The sequence below is a fragment of the Nerophis ophidion genome, linkage group LG13, assembly GCF_033978795.1.
Source record: "Nerophis ophidion isolate RoL-2023_Sa linkage group LG13, RoL_Noph_v1.0, whole genome shotgun sequence".
Classification (NCBI taxonomy): Eukaryota; Metazoa; Chordata; class Actinopteri; order Syngnathiformes; family Syngnathidae; genus Nerophis; species Nerophis ophidion.
The window spans coordinates 33,168,092-33,190,376 of NC_084623.1; the positions used below are offsets into that span (position 1 = coordinate 33,168,092).

General features: G+C 40.9%; 1 protein-coding gene across 8 annotated transcripts in view; it reads left to right on the plus strand.

Moving 5' to 3' along the window:
* Positions 1–22,285, plus strand: part of usp2a (ubiquitin specific peptidase 2a) — a 98,590-nt gene that overhangs the window by 9,971 nt on the left and 66,334 nt on the right. The window contains exons 1-3 of one of the 8 annotated variants that reach the window (XM_061918804.1): positions 5,698–5,796; positions 8,555–8,655; positions 9,693–9,763. The gene's annotated coding sequence lies outside the window, so the exon portion shown is untranslated. The other 7 variants (XM_061918799.1, XM_061918802.1, XM_061918801.1 and 4 more) reach the window with 7 other exon arrangements.

Here is a 22,285-nt window from a genome sequence, read left to right on the forward strand (position 1 = left end):
CTCACGATCCACTCTTCCCCCACTCGTGAACAAGACTCCTAGGTACTTGAACTCCTCTACTTGGGGCAGGGTCTCCTCCCCAACCCGGAGATGGCACTCCACCCTTTTCCGGGCGAGAACCATGGACTCGGACTTGGAGGTGCTGATTCTCATTCCGGTCGCTTCACAGTCGGCTGCGAACCGATCCAGTGAGAGCTGAAGATCCTGGCCAGATGAAGCCATCAGGACTACATCATCTGCAAAAAGCAGAGACCTAATCCCGTGGCCACCAAACCGGAACCCCTCAACGCCTTGGCTGCGCCTAGAAATTCTGTCCATAAAAGTTATGAACAGAATCGGTGACAAAGGACAGCCTTGGCGGAGTCCAACCCTCACTGGAAACGTGTCCGACTTACTGCCAGCAATGCGGACCAAGCTCTGACACTGATCATACAGGGAGCGGACTGTCACAATAAGACATTCCGATACCCCATACTCTCTGAGCACTCCCCACAGGACTTCCCGAGGGACACGGTCGAATGCCTTCTCCAAGTCCACAAAGCACATGTAGACTGGTTGGGCAAACTCCCATGCACCCTCAAGAACCCTGCCGAGAGTATAGAGCTGGTCCACAGTTCCACGACCAGGACGAAAACCACACTGTTCCTCCTGAATCCGAGGTTCGACTATCCGGCGAAGCCTCCTCTCCAGTACACCTGAATAAACCTTACCGGGAAGGCTGAGGAGTGTGATCCCACGATAGTTGGAACACACCCTCCGGTCCCCCTTCTTAAAGAGAGGGACCACCACCCCGGTCTGCCAATCCAGAGGTACCGCCCCCGATGTCCACGCGATGCTGCAGAGTCTTGTCAACCAAGACAGCCCCACAGCATCCAGAGCCTTAAGGAACTCCGGGCGGATCTCATCCACCCCCGGGGCCTTGCCGCCGAGGAGCTTTTTAACTACCTCAGCGACCTCAGCCCCAGAAATAGGAGAGTCCACTACAGATTCCCCAGGCACCGCTTCCTCAAAGAAAGACGTGTTGGTGGGATTGAGGAGGTCTTCGAAGTATTCCCTCCACCGATCCACAACATCCGCAGTCGAAGTCCGCAGAACACCATCCGCACCATACACGGTGTTGATAATGCACTGCTTCCCCTTCCTGAGGCGCCGTATGGTGGTCCAGAATCGCTTCGAAGCCGTCCGGAAGTCGTTTTCCATGGCTTCCCCGAACTCTTCCCATGTCCGAGTTTTTGCCTCCGCGACCGCTAAAGCTGCACACCGCTTGGCCCGTCGGTACCCGTCCACTGCCTCCGGAGTCCTATGAGCCAAAAGAACCCGATAGGACTCCTTCTTCAGCTTGACAGCATCCCTCACTGCTGGTGTCCACCAACGGGTTCTGGGATTACCGCCACGACAGGCACCAACAACCTTGCGGCCACAGCTCCAATCAGCCGCCTCGACAATAGAGGTTCGGAACATGGTCCACTCGGACTCAATGTCCCGCACCTCCCTCGTGACATGTTCAAAGTTCTCCCGGAGGTGTGAATTGAAACTCTCTCTGACAGGAGACTCTGCCAGACGTTCCCAGCAGACCCTCACAATGCGCTTGGGCCTGCCAGGTCTGTCCGGCATCCTCCCCCACCATCGCAGCCAACTCACCACCAGGTGGTGATCGGTAGAAAGCTCCGCCCCTCTCTTCACCCGAGTGTCCAAAACATAAGGCCGCAAATCCGATGACACAACTACAAAGTCGATCATGGAACTGCGGCCTAGGGTGTCCTGTTGCCAAGTGCACATATGGACACCCTTATGTTTGAACATGGTGTTTGTTATCGACAAACTGTGACGAGCACAAAAGTCCAATAACAAAACACCACTCGGGTTTAGATCCGGGCGACCATTCTTCCCAATCACGCCTCTCCAGGTTTCACTGTCGTTGCCAACATGAGCGTTGAAGTCTCCCAGTAGGACAAGGGAATCACCCGGGGGAGCACTTTCCAGTACTCCCTCGAGTGTACCCAAAAAGGGTGGGTATTCTGAACTGCTGTTTGGTGCGTAAGCACAAACAACAGTCAGGACCCGTCCCCCCACCCGAAGGCGAAGGGAAGCTACCCTCTCGTCCACTGGGTTGAACTCAAACGTGCAGGCTTTGAGCCGGGGGGCAACGAGAATTGCCACCCCAGCCCGTCGCCTCTCACTGCCGGCAACGCCAGAGTGGAAGAGGGTCCAGTCCCTCTCGAGAGAACTGGTTCCAGAGCCCTTGCTGTGCGTCGAGGTGAGTCCGACTATATCCAGCCGGAACTTCTCTACCTCGCGCACTAGCTCAGGCTCCTTCCCCCCCAGTGAGGTGACGTTCCACGTCCCAAGAGCTAGCTTCTGTAGCCGAGGATCGGACCGCCAATTGCCCTGCCTTCGGCTGCCGCCCAGCTCACAATGCACCCGACCTCTATGGCCCCAGCTATGAGTGGTGAGCCCATTGGAGGGATGACCCACGTTGCCTCTTCGGGCTGTGCCCGGCCGGGCCCCATGGGGACAGGCCCGACCACCAGGCGCTCGCCATCGTGCCCCAACTCCGGGCCTGGCTCCAGAGCGGGGCCCCGGTGACCCACGTCCGGGCGAGGGAAATCTGGGTTCATTTCGTTGTAATTCCATAGAAGTCTTTGAGCTGCTCTTTGTCTGATCACTCACCTAGGACCTGTTTGTCTTGAGAGACCCTACCAGGGGGCATGAAAGCCCCCAGACAACATAGCTCCTAGGATCATTGGGACACGCAAACTCCTCTACCACGGTAAGGTAGCAGCTCAGAGAGGAGTCACATTCCAACACACTGTAGTTAATAAGAATATTTATATTATTTTCATATTATCATATATGATTACTTTCCTAGGTGCCACCTATTGATTAACTATTGGCCAGCTGTTGATTACACTACTTCCTAACTAGCAATGAATGCGCTAGTTGTCGCCAAGCAGCCCTAAAGCTGCCAAATAGCATAATAGTGGGCAGCTCGTGATTAGTGTGGTTAGTTTCGAGCTAGGGATTAGCACCTCGAGCTCCAAACTAGCAATTAACACGCTATTTGTCAACTGTTAGCCACGTTATATTGTATTATTTTAATATCTTATTATCAACACAATAACAAGGCATCTTAGGGTTTTTTTAAATTTAAAACACAATTTCATACAGGCCATATAAGGAGGGGTCCCAGCTACATCTCTTTGTCAGTTTGGTGGTCCTTGACCTGGAAAGCATTGAAGACCCCTGATGTACAGTAATTACCTAATATGTCTGTGAAATCTGCGATGAGGTGGCGACTTGTCCAGGTTGTACCCCGTCTTCCGCCCGATTATAGCTGAGATAGGTACCAGCGACCCCACAGGGAATAAGCGGTAGAAAATGAATTGATGTCTATAAAATTGTTATAAGTACACATCTGCATACCATTGTATCCTTATTAACATTAAAGAAAACAAAGTAAGAAGTATAGATCAACTTATAACAAATAACTTTATTGACATAGTTTTATAGTCTGTAACAAAATATATTCGAATGACCTTAATTTGCCTGAAATTGAAAAAAAAAGTTTTATCCTTATTTAAACTACCGTATTTCCTTGAATTGCCGCCGGGGCGCTAGTTCATTTAAAACCTCTTCTCACTCCTGCGCTTACCAAAGGCGTGCGGTAAAAGTAAGCATGCGCTAATTATTTTAAAACCTTTTCTCACTCCGGCACTTACCATAGGCATGCAGTAAAAATTTAAGTGTGATGTAAGGATAATCATGAAAAGCACATTTAATAAAAACAAAAACGTTATTATGGTCCTACCTTTACTTATAAATATAGTCCATGCCAGCTCTTTCTGATCGAAAGCATCAATAACTTGTTTATAGAAGTCTCCCTTATCTTTCCTCAGTTTTAAAAGTCTCTCTGTCTCGATGGAGATCTTCCTTTATTACCTCCTCCAGCACATATCACGTCACTCATTTCACTTCTTCTGCAGCCGAGTCGTCGCAAGAAGGATCACTAGCGCCCTCTACCACCAGGAGGCGGAAGTCATTTAATGACTCATATTTGACAGACGCAGCTACGGTATTGTGACGGTCTCAAGCCGTCGTCTTGCGGGTTCCCAGGACCACCAAGGAAGGACATGGCTTGAGCAGTTTGACTTTGTTTATTTTTCAATAATACCTCAGTCCAGGTCGCTCTTCCGCTCTTCCTCTCTTCCTCTCCGCTCGTTCGCCGTCTCCTCGCTGGCAGCGTGCCCTACCTGTCTGTTGGACCGTCGGCTCCACAGGTATATTATTAAAACATAGCTGCTGACTGTTCTTTTTAGCATACCGGCATTCAATAGCTTGGACCTTAAATCCTATTAAATAGCTCTTAATCTTCTTCCCTTTATGCGATTTCAAATTACCGGTATTGAAATCAGCCTCCTCCATTTTGAAATTGATGACAGGGGAAGTGACGTCACGAGTTTGACCCGGCGGTAATACTAAGCATGCGCTAATTATTTTGCGAAGCGAGTTTGACCCGGCAGTAATTCAAGGCAGGCGCATACTATATGCCCTGCGACAATTCAAGGAAATACGGTATAAACGCTGTTTGACTGACTTGAACCTTTTGATACTGAAAAATAGAATTGAATACACTAGAAAATAATAAGAAATTCAAATGTAACAGCAGCATTAACTCAGGAGCCCAATAAATAAGACACTTTAAACAACAAAACACAAATAAATAAATACATTTATGCTAATCCTTTTTTTAAAATCAAAATGAGTAACTCAGGAGTACAATCAGCACGTTTTTAAGTGCACAGCTTTTTAAGCAGCGTTTGAAGTATGATACTGATAAAGTTAAAGTTAAAGTACCAATGATGGTCACACACACTCTTGGTGTGGCAAAATTATTCTCTGCATTTGACCCATCACCCTTCATCACCCCTTGGGAGGTGAGGGGTGCAGTGGGCAGCAGTGGTGCAGCACGTTCCGCGGGGTCACACACTTTTTTAATAACGTGATGTCATGCGATCACTTTTCTACAGCTACATTAGAGGTGCACACGTTGACAGGCACAGTGTTTGTGTGTATGTGTGTCTGTGTGTTGCAAGGATTGGGGATAGCAAAGAACACTGCTGTAAAAACAGATTCACATCATAATTCAGATATGTGCTGAATAAAATTAATATAAACATGTTTTTTTTAAACTAAACCTAACCATTATTATGCTTCTAATTCCTTCTATAGATAGACAGATAGATACACCTTTTTTTGTATGTTATAAAACAGAAATTCATCTTTGACAGGCTCTAAGACAAGGTTACAGGACAGAACAATACGGAATGAAAAATAAAACCATAAAAACATTGACACAAAATGTGAAAAAGAGGAACTATAATAAAATAACAATGCCAAACAACAAAATGATTTAAATTGTTGTAATTATTTTAAGTTGGACTGTTGGTAATGCATGACATAAAATACACTGTGTGTGTCACTGTCTTGTGACAACAAATACAGTAGATATGTCATTTTCAGTACTATGGCTTTATTTACCACAAGACCAAATATCCCAACTGACTTTTCCTCTGTTTTAAACGTTTTAATGCCGGTCTTTGGAAAACAACGTGGAGCGTTTTTGGGTCTTGAGTGACCCATGCAGGTCATAGGTTTCTGCTATATTTACCAGCTCTGTAACTTGATCCGTGGCATTCTGGATGGCTGTGCTCATACTATCCTCTCACACTGTGGAACGCAGCCTCCCAAGCAGCTTTTGCTGTCTGTTTATTGGCCGGACTGCTCAGAACCACGACGGTGAGCGCCCGACAAAACGACAGAAATATTTTTCTTTTTTTTAGGAGGTGGGTAAAAGAGGGGAGTACCGTACTTTCTTGTTGAGGAGTAATCTGTTTGCTGACCTTAAAAAGTAATGATTGATGATTTGTGATATATTTTTTAAATTCTATCCCAATTAGTTGTTTGTTGTAGGGTGTAGATAATACATGTGAGCGTATCGATGCAAATATCTCCACCAAGGTTAGTATCTGTATTGATACTATTTAAATAGGATTGTTTATTTTCACGTCTGTGTGGTTTTTTTGTTGTTGTTGTTGTGTTGTTCTAGTTTTTTTACTTTCAATATTACGTGAAATATATATTGTTATATGTTTTGTAGTTTACAAACTCGTGGAATAAGTTATTGGATACAGGAGAGCTTTTTAGGTCGAAAGGCAAACTGATTTTAAATCAGAGTCCATAGTCATTGTTTAAGTTATTTTAATGTATTGAATTAATTTTGTTCAAACAATGTTATTTGATATGAGAGAGTAATTGTATCAATCAAATGTTATTTTAGTTTCAGTGTTTTCAAAAAAGTTGCCGCAAAAGTTGTGATAGTTGAGGCTTTTTTTTTAATTTTTTGTATCAGTGAGTGATTTCATTAATGTGTTATGAATTTGTTAGCAATGTTTCAAGTATAACTCAAAACACATAGTATTTCAACAAATCGAACAAAACATGTTTTATTTAATCACAAAATGTGTATATACTGTTGTATAGGTGTGTAGGCGTTCACAAATAAGTTTGTTGATGAAAATATGTTTTCTGCCTAAATTATTTGTCCTGTGTGTGTTCTGATTATAAACATTAATCCACAAATAAAGCCCAAATCACAAAATATTGCAATGATCGAAAAAAATGTGTATCTACCTGAATTGAAATCAATATTTGCAGTATCGCCCAACCCTTGTACGAGCTAATGCTAAAGTTTTCAGTAGATAAATGATTGTATAAGCTTCGAAGTAATAGCAGCTATGTAGTACATTTTTTTCAAGATGTAGTCAACCAGTTGACTTCTAGAAAGCCAAAATTGTCTTTGTGATATTAATTATGCTTATATAGCACTTTCCAGCACCCCCTGTGACCCTGAAAGGGACAAGCGGTAGAAAGTGAACGGATGGATGGATAACACTATTTCTTTAAGATACCGTATTTTTCTGATTATAAGTCGCTCCGGAGTATAAGTCGCACCGGCTGAAAATAAAGAAGGAAAAAAACATATATACGTCGCACTGGAGTATAATTCGCATTTTGTGGGGAAATTTGTTTGATAAAATCCAACACCAAGAATGGACATTTGAAAGGCAATTTTAAATAAATAAAGAATAGTGAACAACAGGCTGAATAAGACTTGGACTGAGACTTAGACTTAGACAAAGTTTAATGATCCACAAGGGAAATTGTTCGTGTGTACGTGTACGTTATATGACGCATAAATAACCAACTGAGAACGTGCCTGGTATGTTAACGTAACATATTATGGTAAAAGTCATTCAAATAACTATAACATATAGAACATGCTATACGTTTACCAAACAATCTGTCACTTCTAATCGATAAATCTGATGAAATCTTCTTCCTCAATGTCGCTTCTAATCAACTCTGCCAACTCCAAAGGTTTGCGCCTCTTCCTCTTGTCGTTTTCTGCTGCATATTTCACTACGTCCAGCTTGTAATCTGCTGTACATGATCTCCTTTTCAGTGCCATTTTTATTCAGCCCTTCTCAGTTTTTTTTAAAATACCGTCAACGACGAAATGATCCATTTTAATAGCTACGGCAGTAGCATATAGCAGTTAGCATTCCATGACCCACAATGCACTTCTGCCATGACCCTCCCCCGCCGAATTCTTATTGGTTGACGTCTGTGTGACGATTGCTGACATTTTCTTCGTCTCTTCCGCGAATGAGATAAATAATATTATTTGATATTTTACGGTAATGTGTTTATAATTTTACACATAAGTCACTTCAAACTATGAAAAAAACTGCGACTTATAGTCCGAAAAATACGCTACATTTAAACCACTAAGGGTGCTACTTAGAGCAGGTGGGTAAAGTGTCTTGCCCGAGGACACAACGGCAATGACTAAGATGGTGGAAGCAGGCATCGAAACCTGGAACCCTCAAGTTGTTGGCACGGCCGCTCTACCAACCGAGCCACTCTGCCCCAAATGACTGTTGTTTTGTCAGTTTGAATATCCATCCATCCATCCCATCCATTTTCTACCGCTTATTCCCTTTCGGGGTAGCGGGGGGCGCTGGCGCCTATCTCAGCTACAATCGGGCGGAAGGCGGGGTACACCCTGGACAAGTCGCCACCTCATCGCAGGGCCAACACAGAAAGACAGACAACTTTCACACTCACATTCACACACTAGGGCCAATTTAGTGTTGCCAATCAACCTATCCCCAGGTGCATGTGTTTGGAAGTGGGAGGAAGCCGGAGTACCCGGAGGGAACCCACGCAGGACATGCAATCTCCACACAGAAAGATCCTCAGCCTGGATTTGAACCCAGGCCTGCAGGACCTTCGTATTGTGTGGCAGACGCACTAACCCCTCTGCCACCGTAAAGCCCTCAGTTTGAATAACCTATTATAAATATATTTTATTCATGATGATTCAAAATGAGTCAAACTGTCGTAAGGGTTACACATTTAAAAGCTCTTTGCAGTCGGTTCTGTTGCCATCAACAACGTCTTGTCATGTGTTGTGTCTTTATATTTTCTTCAGGTGGGGTCAGTGTGGCGACGCATCGCTCTGAGCGTGTGGACTCTGTGGGACCAAAATCAGGGCAAGCCGCCCTTCACAGTCTATGGGAACTGCTACGGCAGGTAACAGAGTCACACACTTCAGAGGATTGTATAGCACATGTAGCGCTCCATTATCGATCATATCAGGTACATGTAGCACTGCATTCTCGATCATATCAGGTACATGTAGCGCTGCATTCTCGATCATATCAGGTACATGTAGCGCTGCATTCTCGATCATATCAGGTACATGTAGCACTGCTTTATCGATCATATCAGGTACATGTAGTGCTGCATTCTCAATCATATTCATATCAGGTACAATATAGTATATGTAGTAATGGTCTGTTTTGACACCATCGATCACAGTAGCTTTCATCTTTAGTTCTCTCGTACGGGATAAATGACATCAAAGTACTATCTATCACACGACAATATTATCGGTCCCTTCAGGTTTTCGTGACGTTGAAATCGCACAAATTCAAACATATTCAACCAATCCCCGCAATTTAATATAATCAGAAAAATGTATCGCATTAATCAATTGTCAACGCAGATTAATCACCCAATTTATTTTGACCCTACTTGCTCCTTTACCTTAAAGGCCTACTAAAATGAGATGTTCTTATTTAAATGGGGATAGCAGGTCCATTCTATGTGTCATACTTGATCATTTCGCGATATTGCCATATTTTTGCTGAAAGGATTTAGTAGAGAAAATCAATGATAAAGTTTGCAACTTTTGGTTGCTAACAGAAAAGCCTTGCCTTTACCGGAAGTCGCAGACGATGACGTCACCCGTTGATGGCTCCTCACATCCTCACATTGTTTTTAATGGGAGCCTCCAACAAAAATAGCTATTCGAACCGAGAAAACAACAATTTCCCCATTAATTTGAGCGAGGATGAAAGATTCGAGTTTGAGGATATTGATAGCGAAGGACTAGAAGAAAAAAAAAAATCAACTTAAAAAAAAATCGCGATTGCATTGGGATGGATTCAGAAGTTTTTAGACACATTTACTAGGATAATTCTGGGAAATCCCTTATCTTTCTATTGTGTTGCTAGTGTTTTAATGAGATTATATAGTACCTGATAGTCGGAAGGGTGTATCCTCAGGTGTCTTGAGGCCAGTGTCTGATGGAAGTTGACGGTAGCTGTATGGACGGCACAAGCTCAGCTGATCTCCGGTAAGTGGCGATTTTTTACCACAATTTTCTCACCGCAAACTGCTGGTTGACAAGTGGTCGGGATCCATTTTCACTTGACCGCTCTGATCTATAGTAAAGCTTCACCTCCGGGAATTTTAAACAAGGAATCACCGTGTGCTTGTGTGGCTAAAGGCTAAAGTTTCCCAACTCAATCTTTCTACTTTGACCTCTCCAATATTAATTGAACAAATTGCAAAAGATACAGCAACACAGATGTCCAAACTACTGTGTAATTATGCGGTTAAAGCAGACGACTTTTAGCTGTGTGTGTGCGCAGCGCTAATATTTCCTAACAGTCCGTGATGTCACGCTAATACGTCATCATTCAAAAACGTTTTTAACAAGAAACTCCCGGAAAATTTAAAATTGCAATTTAGTAAACTAAAAAGGCCGTATTGGCATGTGTTGCAATGTTAATATTTCATCATTGATATATAAACTTTCAGACTGCTTGGTCGGGAGTAGTGGGTTTCAGTAGGCCTTTAACCGCAAAGGCTGCGGAAGTCAGTGATCTGGCCATGTCATCCGTCAGTGAAGAGACTCCGAATGGTGTCCTCTGTGACAAATGACACTTTAGACTAGTTCCCGATGGCACTTTAGATAATACTTTTACCATGAGTGATGTACGATCATATAAAAAAAGCTGATTATTTTATGACATTTTTGACAGCTAAATTATATTTGTGTCAAAATTTTGGGGTCTTTTTTAGAGTGGATTTAGATTATGCAAGCAAGTCGTTTACTGGGCTTTATCACAATTCATCACATCCCAAATGTGTAATTAATCTGATTTGAGAAAAATAACCATTTGACAACTCTAGTTGAAACTTAAGTTATTTTCAGCCCTAAATCATACACGGAGAATATGTCTGAAAGTTGTGGATGACACAGCAGACAATAAGGGAACATTTGGTGGTGTTTTCAAATGCATTATCTACTGTTGTGTATAAATTATACAGATGCTAAAAGATGAAAACAGATAGATGGAGCGTGTTCCATCAATCTGTAAGTAACTTTACAAAGAGTCTTCTATAGGGGTCTGGGACCCCTAGGGGGTCCGCAGAGGTCATGAAGGCGATGAAATGTTTTGGTTCATTAGACTTTAAAGGTAGGGCTGGACATGTAACTAAATTTAGATTTCAATTATGTCTTCTCATGGTCAGGAAAACATAACTTGTACATGCAACTTCCAAGCGCTTGTGATGGTGAAACGAATGATGAGCAAATGAGTGAAAAAAGACCACGTCTACTCAAAGATGACTCATGATGTCACTGTGAGGAGAAGGAACATTTGTTTGGGAAAATAATATGTCTGATACCATTCATTCATTCCAACACTCAACCGCCCCGTCCTGAACTAAAAACAACGTTGACCTAAATTACTGGTCTGAATTGTCCAAAGATGTATTACACCAATAAATATGAGGATTTTTGCATTTAATTAACAAACATTTTATACAATTTTATTTGACACAACAAGCACATATTCTACGGTGGTAAAAAAAAAGTGTAAAAGGTAAAAACGGAATTGTAAATAATTAAAATGAGAGAAATTACAGTTATTGTTTTTTATATTTCTATTGGTATTTAAATGTATTGTTATTATTTTACTTGTTGTGGTTTATTCGTTACTATTATTTTAAACTATATTTAAAGTTGAATTAGGTGGTAGAATAAATACTTATGTTTTCCAATGAATTAATAATCATGAAATAAATTGTGATTAAAATATCTATCAGAATAATTGAGATTATTACTTTTTCCATAATCGTACAGCCCTATTTAAAGGGCACTTAAGATGACAGTAATCTCCAAACCCGGTTTCCATATGAGTTGGGAGATTGTGTTAGATGTAAATATAAACGGAATACAATGACTTGCAAATCCTTTTCAACCCATATTCAATTGAATGCACTACAAAGACAACATATTTGCTGTTCAAACTCATAAACTTTATTTTTTTTTTGCAAATAATAATTAACTTAGAATTTCATGGCTGCAACACATGCCAAAGTAGTTGGGAAAGGGCATGTTCACCACTGTGTTACATCACCTTTTCTTTAAAAAAAACTCAATAAACGTTTGGGAACTGAGGAAACTAATTGTTGAAGCTTTGAAAGTGGAATTCTTTCCCATTCTTGTTTTATGTAGAGCTTCCGTCGTTCAACAGTCCGGGGTCTCTGCTGTCGTATTTTAAGCTTCATAATGCGCTACACATTTTCGATGGGAGACAGGTCTGGACTGCAGGCAGGCCAGTCTAGTACCCACACTCTTTTACTGCAAAGCCACACTGTTGTAACACGTAGCTTGGCATTTTCTTGCTGAAATAAGCAGGGGCGTCCATGATAACGTTGCTTGGACGGCAACATATGTTGCTCTAAAACCTGTATGTACCTTTCAGCATTAATGGTGCCTTCACAGATGTGTAAGTTACCCATGCCTTGGCCACTAATACACCCCCATACCATCACACATGCTGCCTTTTCATCTTTGCACCTAGAACAATCCGGATGGTTGTTTTCCTCTTTGATCCGGAGGACACAACGTCCACAGTTTCTCTCCAAAAATTGAAATGTGGACTCGTCAGACCACAGAACACTTTTCCACTTTCCATCAGTCCATCTTAGATGAGTTTAAGCCCAGCAAAGCTTGCGGCGTTTTCGGGTGTTGTTGATAAATGGCTTTCACTTTGCATAATAGAGCTTTAACTTGCATTTACAGGTGTAGCGACAAACTGTATTTAGTGACAGTGGTTTTCTGAAGTGGGGCAGAGGGGTTAGTGCGTCTGCCTCATAATACGAAGTTCCTGCAGTCCTGGGTTCAAATCCAGGCTCGGGATCTTTCTGTGTGGAGTTTGCATGTTCTCCCCGTGAATGCGTGGGTTCCCTCCGGGTACTCCGGCTTCCTCCCACTTCCAAAGACATGCACCTGGGGATAGGTTGATTGGCAACACTAAATTGGCCCTAGTGTGTGAATGTGAGTGTGAATGTTGTCTGTCTATTTGTGTTGGCCCTGCGATGAGGTGGCGACTTGTCCGGGGTGTACTCGCCTTCCGCCCGATTGTAGCTGAGATAGGCGCCAGCGCTCCCCGCGACCCCGAAAGGGAATAAGCGGTAGAAAATGGATGGATGGATGGTTTTCTGAAGTGTTCCTGAGCCCATGCGGTGATATCCTTTAGAGATTGATGTCGGTTTTTGATACAGTGCCGTCTGATTGTTTAAGGTCACGGTCATTCAATGTTGGTTTCCGGTCATTACGCTTACGTGGAGTGATATCTCCAAATTCTCTGAACCTTTTGATGATATTATGGACCGTAGATGTTGAAATCCTTAAATTTCTTCCAATTGCACTTTGAGAAACGTTGTTCTTAAACTGTTTGACTATTTGCTCACGCAGTTGTGGACAAAGGGGTGTACCTCGCCCAATCCTTTCTTGTGAAAGACTGAGCATTTTTTGGGAAGCTGTTTTGATACCCAATCATGGCACCCACCTGTTCCCAATTAGCCTCCACACCTGTAGGATGTTCCAAGTAAGTGTTTGATGAGTATTCCTCAACTTTATCAGTATTTATTGCCACCTTTCCCAACTTCTTTGTCACGTGTTGCTGGCATCAAATTCTAAAGTTAATGATTATTTGCAAAAAAAAAATGTTTATGAGTTTGAACATCAAATATGTTGTCTTTGTAGCATATTCAACAGAATATGGGTTGAAAAGGATTTGCAAATCATTGTATTCCGTTTATATTTACATCCAACACAATTTCTCAACTTATATGGACACAGGGTTTGTACATTTAAAACAGTTCCTTGTGGTCCAGATATGTATCGTATATGCTTTGGTGAGAATTTTGCGTATCTTCTTCTCCACTGTCACTTTTATCACTCTAGTCTGTCTGCAAAATTATCGATTCTGGAGATGCTTCCAGATTGCAAATGAAACTACAGCTCACCCGCTCTAAAAGTATCCTAATGTATCTTTTGAAAATGTACCAAGTTAAATATGTACCTTACACGGTCAGAAGTAAACTTCAAAAACATAACGTAGATTCACCCGGTCATACCATTAGGTACACCTCCACACTGGCTGATTGATTCAGACTGCATTAAAAAAAACAGCTAAGAGCAGCTTTTTTTTTGTAGAGGGCCCTCTCTGTGTGGGAGGTTGACTTAATGTCCAAGTAAGTATGTCCACCTAGCTCTGACATCACGACGTAGCCAAACTGCAAAACCCTACAGCAGGGGGAGGAAACCTGTTGTTCTAGAGCCAGATGTGGCTCTTTTGATGACTGCATCTGGCTCTCGGGTACAACTTAGCTGACATTGCTTAACACCATTCCTGGGCAAATTAAGGCCCGGGTGGCACATGCGGCCCGTTATGCTTTTCAATCAGGCCCGCCGGACATTCCCAAATATTTTTTTTTAGATGTTCCATTTCCATTTTCTACCGCTTATTCCCTTTTGGGATCACGGGGGGCGCTGGCGCCTATCTCAGCTACAATCGGGCGGAAGGCGGTTTACACCCCGGACAAGTCGCCATCTCATCGCTTCAAGATGGAAATTGTAGCTGCCATTATGATGTGCAGTGATGTTTTCAAATTACCGTGAGTCTTGAACTATACAAAGTATTTCAATGGTGGAAATCTGCTCTTTTGCATGATGTATTAGTTAGTATGGTAATTTAATTAGTTACTATGCTAATCCAATTTGTTACTATGGTAATCTAAGTCACGACAGCTCAGACGAGGCACCAAGCAGTGTGGGTGGTGAGTGTTTCCACAGAGTGTTTCCAGAGCGGTCAACCTGAAATGCGGGTGTCAGGGACAGACGCGGAAAGACATTTTTTCAACAAAGTTCTAAGGCTTAGTGATATATCAGATGTATCAGATTGTAGTTTTTTTTACCCTTCACTTTCATATTTTGCTGTGTTTGTTGCATTTTGTTGCGTTTTGCTTGATTGTAAAATATGTCGATCGAGAAGGGGTGTGACGTTCATATCACCCGTCCAAAGGCAAAACCTAGTAACTCACTTCTAGCTGATTTTGAGAAAACAAAGGAAAACCAATCTATCTTGATGCTGTCTTACAAAGATCTATAAAGTCATCAAATGTATAGATGTTTTCTTGAGCTTTCATTTTCTTGCCGATTGAGCCATGGATTGAATCTGCTCTCATGAACGTGTGCCCTTTCCCCAGATATTTTATCACAATCTCGGGTGGGCCCCATTCTGCGTTTGCATATTGGGCAAGAGCCGGGTACAGCGTCCAGTTTTTATTTTGACCTCCACAGTTATCTGCCCAAAAGAGTATGCAAGGGAAAGAATCAAGAAGAATACATTTAATGAAGGTGCTTGCAACGTCGTGGGCCAATCTTCCAAATATCCCCTCGTGCCATAATATCACATAATCAGGTTGACCGTCGGCCCCCATTCGTGCAAATGTCTCATTAAAGACAATAAGGCGACTGACAAAGAAGCTCCGATTGGTCCCTTGAGATACTAGGTTTTTCTGTTGTATCTACGCGGTTATGTGGTAATTGCTAGGTCCTGCCATGCGCGTAACAGCTTACTTACGGAACAAATTACAATATCGCATACACTAATGTAAAGCATGTCACCTAGGAACTCCAAAATTATTATCAGCTCAGTTTTGACCAAAATTGAGTTACTGGGTTTTGCCTTTGGACGGGAGAATTATGTTGTCAATATTCAGTGTTTTATCTTTCATAGTTAATATTGTAAATCCCACATTCTTTATTTTCATGTACATTCTGGGTGTCTCGTTCAGTAAAAAGATGTAAAATTCCATTTTGTTTTTCAAGACCGTCTCTCATAACTTTTTTAGCATTCAATCAGACATTATTGTGAGTTTTTGTATGAGTGTTCCTAAAAATCAGATATACCGGCCCTTAGACACATTTTTTTCTCAAAATTTGGCCCCCAGAGTTAAAATAATTGCCCAGTCCTGCTTAACACGATTAGTAATAAATAAATCCGCTGGTAATCACAGTGTTAAAAATAACGTTCAACATATAAAACAGTCTCATGCATTTTCATCCATCCATCCGTTTTCTACCGCACCTGTTCAAGAAGTCACATCAATGGTAAGAAGTAGTTGAGTTATTATTGGTTAGCTTCGGAATAAAAATGTTATAAAAAAATCAAGACTTATTATACTCTAAAAATGTTGGTCTTACTTAAAAAATGCATGCAGTTAGTTGTATTCAGGGTTTAAAAAATATATGGCTCTCACGGTAATACACTTTAAAATATTTGGCTTTCATGGCTCTCTCAGCCAAAAAGGTTCCCGACCCCTGCCCTACAGAGACATCAACAACTGCGTGCAAGCCCAAGTCAAAATGCATGAACCTCATAATTTGACACTTTGGCATTCTTTAACATGAATTGATTTATGTGAAACCGACTTAAACAAGTTGGAAAACTTATTCGGGTGTCACCACTTAGTGGTCAATTGTACGGAATATGTACTGTACTGTGAAATCTACTAATATAAGTTTCAATCAATCAATCAAAAGAGCATTCAACATTGTATGAACATTTATAAGTCAGAAAATGCCAGAGGTGGGTAGAGTAGCCAGACATTGTACTCAAGTAAGAGTACTGTTACTTTAGAGATGTATTACTCAAGTAAAAGTAAGGAGTAGTCACCCAAATATTTACTTGAGTAAAAGTAAAAAGTATGTTGTGAAAAAACTACTCAAGTACTGAGTAACTGATGAGTAACCTGTTTGTTTAATGATGACGGCAACAAGTAATGCACAAAAACATAAAAATAGCAATGAACATATTCAGAGCCAGGAATATCTCTTAAGCAACTAAAACGATAATATATATTAAATAATATATATTTGGTTTTACACTGTATTGAAAAAAAAATTGAAAATGAATTTTACCTTTGCAACCTCATTATACTATTGGCTAAGTTTTATATTCATAAATGTAAGTTTCTCAATACCCTACCTGTTTTTTGTGCCTTTAAAACATTTTTAGAACTCTACATTAAAACACCTTACCTCTAACCACCAATGAAAACGATGATGCTGTGTTCCAAATTTAAGTTATTTACTGAGATTGAGTGAGCCTATGGCTTTGCACTCTGTTTATTTTATATATATGTATATATATATATATATATATATATTTATGTACTGTATATATATATATACAGTACATAATATATATGTATATATATATATATATATATACATATGTATATTTTGCATTCTATTTTAGTTACTTTGAATTTACAACCCCCTGGCGCTGTTTTGTACGGTTTTTATACTGTTTTGTACGGTTTTTGTACTTTGATTATTATTTTCAACTGTTTGTAAGTGTTGAAATTTATAAAAGTTTATAAAAAAAAATGTAGTTAATCATGTGACCGCCTGGCTCTGTTTGATTGGTGAAACAGAGTCAAATGTCACCAGTGACTGCATTTGATTGGTGAAATGCAGGCATGTGATAGATCCTACTTTGAAGGTCCGTCTCACAAACCAAAACAAAGCGTGCATTAACAGATCGATAAAAATCAGTAGCGAGTAGCGAGCTGAATGTAGATAAATGGAGCGGAGTAAAAGTAGCATTTCTTCTCCATAAATATACTCAAGTAAAAGTAAAAGTATGTTGCATTAAAACTACTCTTAGAAATACAATTCATCCCAAAAGTTACTCAAGTAGATGTAACGGAGTAAATGTAGCGTGTTACTATACCCACCTACGGAAAATGCTAAATTCATCATACGGCCCCGTTAAAAATTAGTGCATTCCAATCGCAAGTTTTCCCAATTTTTACACATTAACACTGATCCAACACACTCTAGTAAAGAGATAAAATGAGTCAAAAAGGAGATGTCTTTCAGTTAGTAGTGCACACATTTATCAACACACAATAATTTTTTCAAGCACCAGTGTGTTCACCTGTCCCTCCAACAAGAAACGAACCGCCGCTAACGATGCTATGCCAATCACAGGGCTTAGTCAGGTTACATGTGATTGCCCCAGAGCCCATTTTCAGCTAGCAGCTAGTTTACGTTTAAGCGTTTGGAACTGAAAAGTGGATCCTTTTGTAACACAAGCATTAGAGAGATAAGCCTCCACCTTAGTCAAAAAGAAAGTTTGCTTAATCACAGTTTTTACACGCTGTACGAGTACTCATAATGATTTACATTTATTGAATTTGATTCAACCTTAGTGTGTGAATGTGAGTGTGAAAGTTGTCTGCTATCTGTTTTGGCCCTGCGATGAGGTGGCGACTTGTCCAGGGTGTAGATCGCCTTCCGCCCGAATGAAGCTGAGATAGGCTCCGGCGACCCCGAAAGGGACAAGCGGTAGAAAATGGATAGATGGATGGAGTTTGATTTCCTTTCTGTCATATCAGGTCATATTATTTACAGCATCAGTTAAAAATAAATAAAAGGCAAAACTATCGCAACTCCTCATGTGGCTTGTGATATCAAGTTGTCAAGTAGAGGAGCCGAGTTTGATATTAAGCAGTTTTACAGCTGATGTGCTGAAAGTGGGCAGAGTGAGCTGTCTGAGTGGCCTTTATAGACATCAGCAATATCCTATCTCCTCACATTTCAGAGTATATATAGTCACTTGTAACAGTCCAACCCAGCACAGCTTAAACACTTCCATATGTGGCTTTTTGCCAATATTTTACTGTTCCTACTTTTTGCATGGGTTTTGTTGTAGTCCTTCTAATGGGAGAAGTGTCATTCCTCTACCGCTAAAACTCACTGAACAAGCAGCATCATTTACTTTTACCCAGTAGCAAAGATGTGTTGTATTTGCATATGTCTTCTCAAGCCCAGGAGTTAAAAGGTTTTCTGAGACCCCCAATCTCCAGTTTTTCGCCAAGGCATCACAGTTGCAACCTAGTCCAAAAAGTCAGTTGACAGCATTTTTAGGGCATTCATAATAGGTTCACTCGTGAATGTTCAATTTTAAATTGCTGTTTTTATCTGTTTTCTGTCATTTACTGTTCACATCACAGGGAGTTAGAATAAATCCCTTTCAGTGCAGTTTCCAAATGTGTAACTTTTGTAGCAGGGTTAGTGTGAATCAGTAACGGTATATATCCTGACTTGGGAAGCTCTAAACCAGGGCTGTCAAAGTCAAATACAGAGTGGGCCAAAATTTTAAACTGAACAAAGCCGCGGGCCAAGGGTTGTACAAATCAACCTTTTAATAGGGACCCAAACAAGTTTTGCATTGAATATTGAACAAAAAAAGCTTATATAACTTTATAGTGACATGCAAAATCGAGTTTCAAATAGTAATAATAATAATTCAAAAATATCAATGGCATATCAAATAAAATTTGAAAAATAAAATGAGTGCCTCTTTTCTATTTGCAGCCTCCTGAGGTAAATATCAAAATAAACTTTGTCCACTGGCTAATAATAAATTTGAAAATAAAATAACAATAATGAATGAATCAAACATTCAAGCCTTGAAGTAACAAGAAAAAGTGCATGAATAAATTGTTAATTATTGCTCAGTTTGCTACACTGATTTGCTTGAACAATGAATATGGAACAAGCAATAATTATATAACATAATAGTGCAAAATCAACATTCAAAAAACAAACGGAAAAAAAATAAATGGTCAAATAAATACAATTTAAATAAAACATTTCATGCTTCTTTTATGAGACGGCATGGCGTACTGGGTAGAGCGGCCGTGCCAGAAACCTGAGGGTTGCAGGTTCGTTTCCCACCTATTGACATCAAAGTTGCTGCCGTTGTGTCCTTGGGCAGGACACTTCACCCTTTGCCCCAGGTGCAGGTCACACTGGTGAATGAATGATGAATAAATGATTGGTGGTGGTCGGCGGGCCGTAGGCGCAAACTGGCAGCCACGCTTCCGTCAGTCTACCCCAGGGCAGCTGTGGCTACAGATGTAGCTTACCACCACCAGGTGTGAATGAATGATGGGTTCCCACGTCTCTGTGAGCGCTTTGACTATATAACAATAGAAAAGCGCAATATAAATCTGATCCATTATTATTATTATTATTATATTTGCAGCCTTCTGAGGTAAATATCAACATTACATTTTTCCACAGGCTAATAAATCTTAAAATAAAATAATAATGAGATGGGTGGGGTTGGTGGTGGGGAGCGGGTTTTGGTGGTAGTCAGTGCTGCAAGGGGTTCTGGGTATTTGTTCTGTTGTGTTTATGTTGTGTTACAGTGCGGATGTTCTCCCGAAATGTGTTAGTCATTCTTGTATGGTGTGGGTTCACAGTGTGGCGCATATTTGTAACAGTGTTAAATTTGTCTATACGGCCACCCTCAGTCTGACCTTTATGGCTGTTGAGCAAGCATGCATGGCATTCACTTAAGTGTGTGTACAAGTCACATATATCATGTGACTTGGCCGGCACGCTGTATGTATGGAGTAAAAGCGGACGTGACAACATATTGTAGACAACGCTAAAGGCAGTGCCTTTATAGTACCGGCGGGCCAGCTCCAATGTTAATTTGATATTGCCTCAAGGGCCAAATGAAATTGTACGTCGGGCCAAATTTGGCCCGTGGGCCAGAGTTTGACCCCCATGCTCTATCTAAATGATCAACCACCATTCAGTTTCCGTGAAAAAATATGTGATTGGCCAATTCTGATAATTTAAATGCTGGTCACAAAAGTTGATGACCTCTGGCTGATACTTTAATTTTGGACAGAGGTGGCTAGCAGCTAACTGTTTATGTCCGTACACAATGCAGAGCCGCTCCCCCTAAGTTAATAATGGGCAACTTAACTGCAAGTGTCATTATCATTGAAAGACTGAAGTATGAGGCTAATCATGTTACACACTGAGTAAGAAGAGCAGGCAGGACTAAACAAGAAGGCATACTAATTTGAGCTGCAGCTATCGATGATTTTAGTAGTCTATCAATGTGTTTATTCGATTGATTGATAAATTGGATAAAAAACACTTTATAGTCTCAACTGCATTTTTTAGGGGAAATACTTAAGATAAACATAGATTTTTTTTTTGCTTGCCATAACCTTAATTATTTGTTCTAATAAAAAACACATAATTAAGATTTAAATTACAATTTAACACGTGTGCAACTGTCACTAATAAAATAGATACAATTTAAAAAAACTTTGCTGTCCACTACCACACAGATCATGGCAACCACACACCACCATTCTTATGTGCACTGTTTTTTTGGGCCGTGCTTAAACTTTGGCACATGTACATAAGTATTCACAGCCTTTCCTCAATAATTGGTTGGTGCACCTTTGGCAGCCTTTACAGTCTCGAGTCTTTTTGAATATGATGCAACAAGCTTGGCAGACCTATCTTTGGGCAGGTTCGCCCATTCCTCTTTGCCTATTCCTCTTTGTAGCACCTCTCAAGCTCCATTACGTTTAATGGGAAGCATTAGTTTTCATCCATAAGAGAAGCTCATGTCAAACAAGTCAACTTAGACTCACCTAGACAAACCTTAATATGTTTGGTTTTGTCTCTTGTGACCTTGTGTTTTAATTTTTTATGCCTTCATTACCAACTATTCTGGAATACAGGACAGTATAGATTTAGTTTTAGATTTCATCCCATCATAAAACTGTCATGGCACTAAACTGTTCTTGTTGCTAACCTAAAGTGCTACTTGGCACAATGGCCTGTGCGGCTTGACCTGCATTTGTGTGTTTGGTTAGCTGAAAATAATGGCTACAACATCTTTGAATTATTGATAAACTTTTGGTAAGAGAGATCGACCAAGTGAGAAGTGGGGCAGAGAGAAAGCCATAAGAGTGAAGGAAGAGAAATTGCTCTTTAAGGTGCATTCAAAGAGGAGGTCGGCTGCCAAGAGAGCAAAAAAGTAAAATGGAGCAAACACGTAGAAAAATAGCTATAGAAGAGGAGCATCCCACTCTGAACTCTACACAGATCTGCAACACCTCACACTTTTACTTATTTAGTTGTTGATGCTGCTGAGCTCTGTGCCTTGGTGAGGACATCAGGTTTTGTTTTTTGTTTTTTTAAACACTTCATTTTGGTTTATATAACATGTAACAGTGGTTTTTTGGTCCAAAATTTGCATAGATTGAATTTACATTATAGTCATTGCTTTAATGAAGACAATGAAATGCTGTTTTGCAGCACTGGGGATCGCTAGGCTGACCATACGTCCTCTTTTCCCCGGACATGTCCTCTTTTGCGGCTGTGTCCGGTGTGTCCGGGCGGGTTTTTTAAAATGCGTCAAATGTCCGGCATTTTGAATTAGGGTTGCGTGTATTTTCAATGTAAGTCCAGGGTTAAGTTACCGTATATATGTATATATGTGTGTGAATTATATCTGTAAATATTGTAGCAGCTGGCTATGGGGTGTTAGCCAATGGCTTTGACGTGGGGGGGGGGGGGACTTCCGGGGAAGTTAGGGAAGTGACGCTATTGACAGGAAGTGTTAGTTCGAGTTTTGCCGGGAAAAGGAAATAGACTTCTTGGTAAACACTAAGGTGAGTG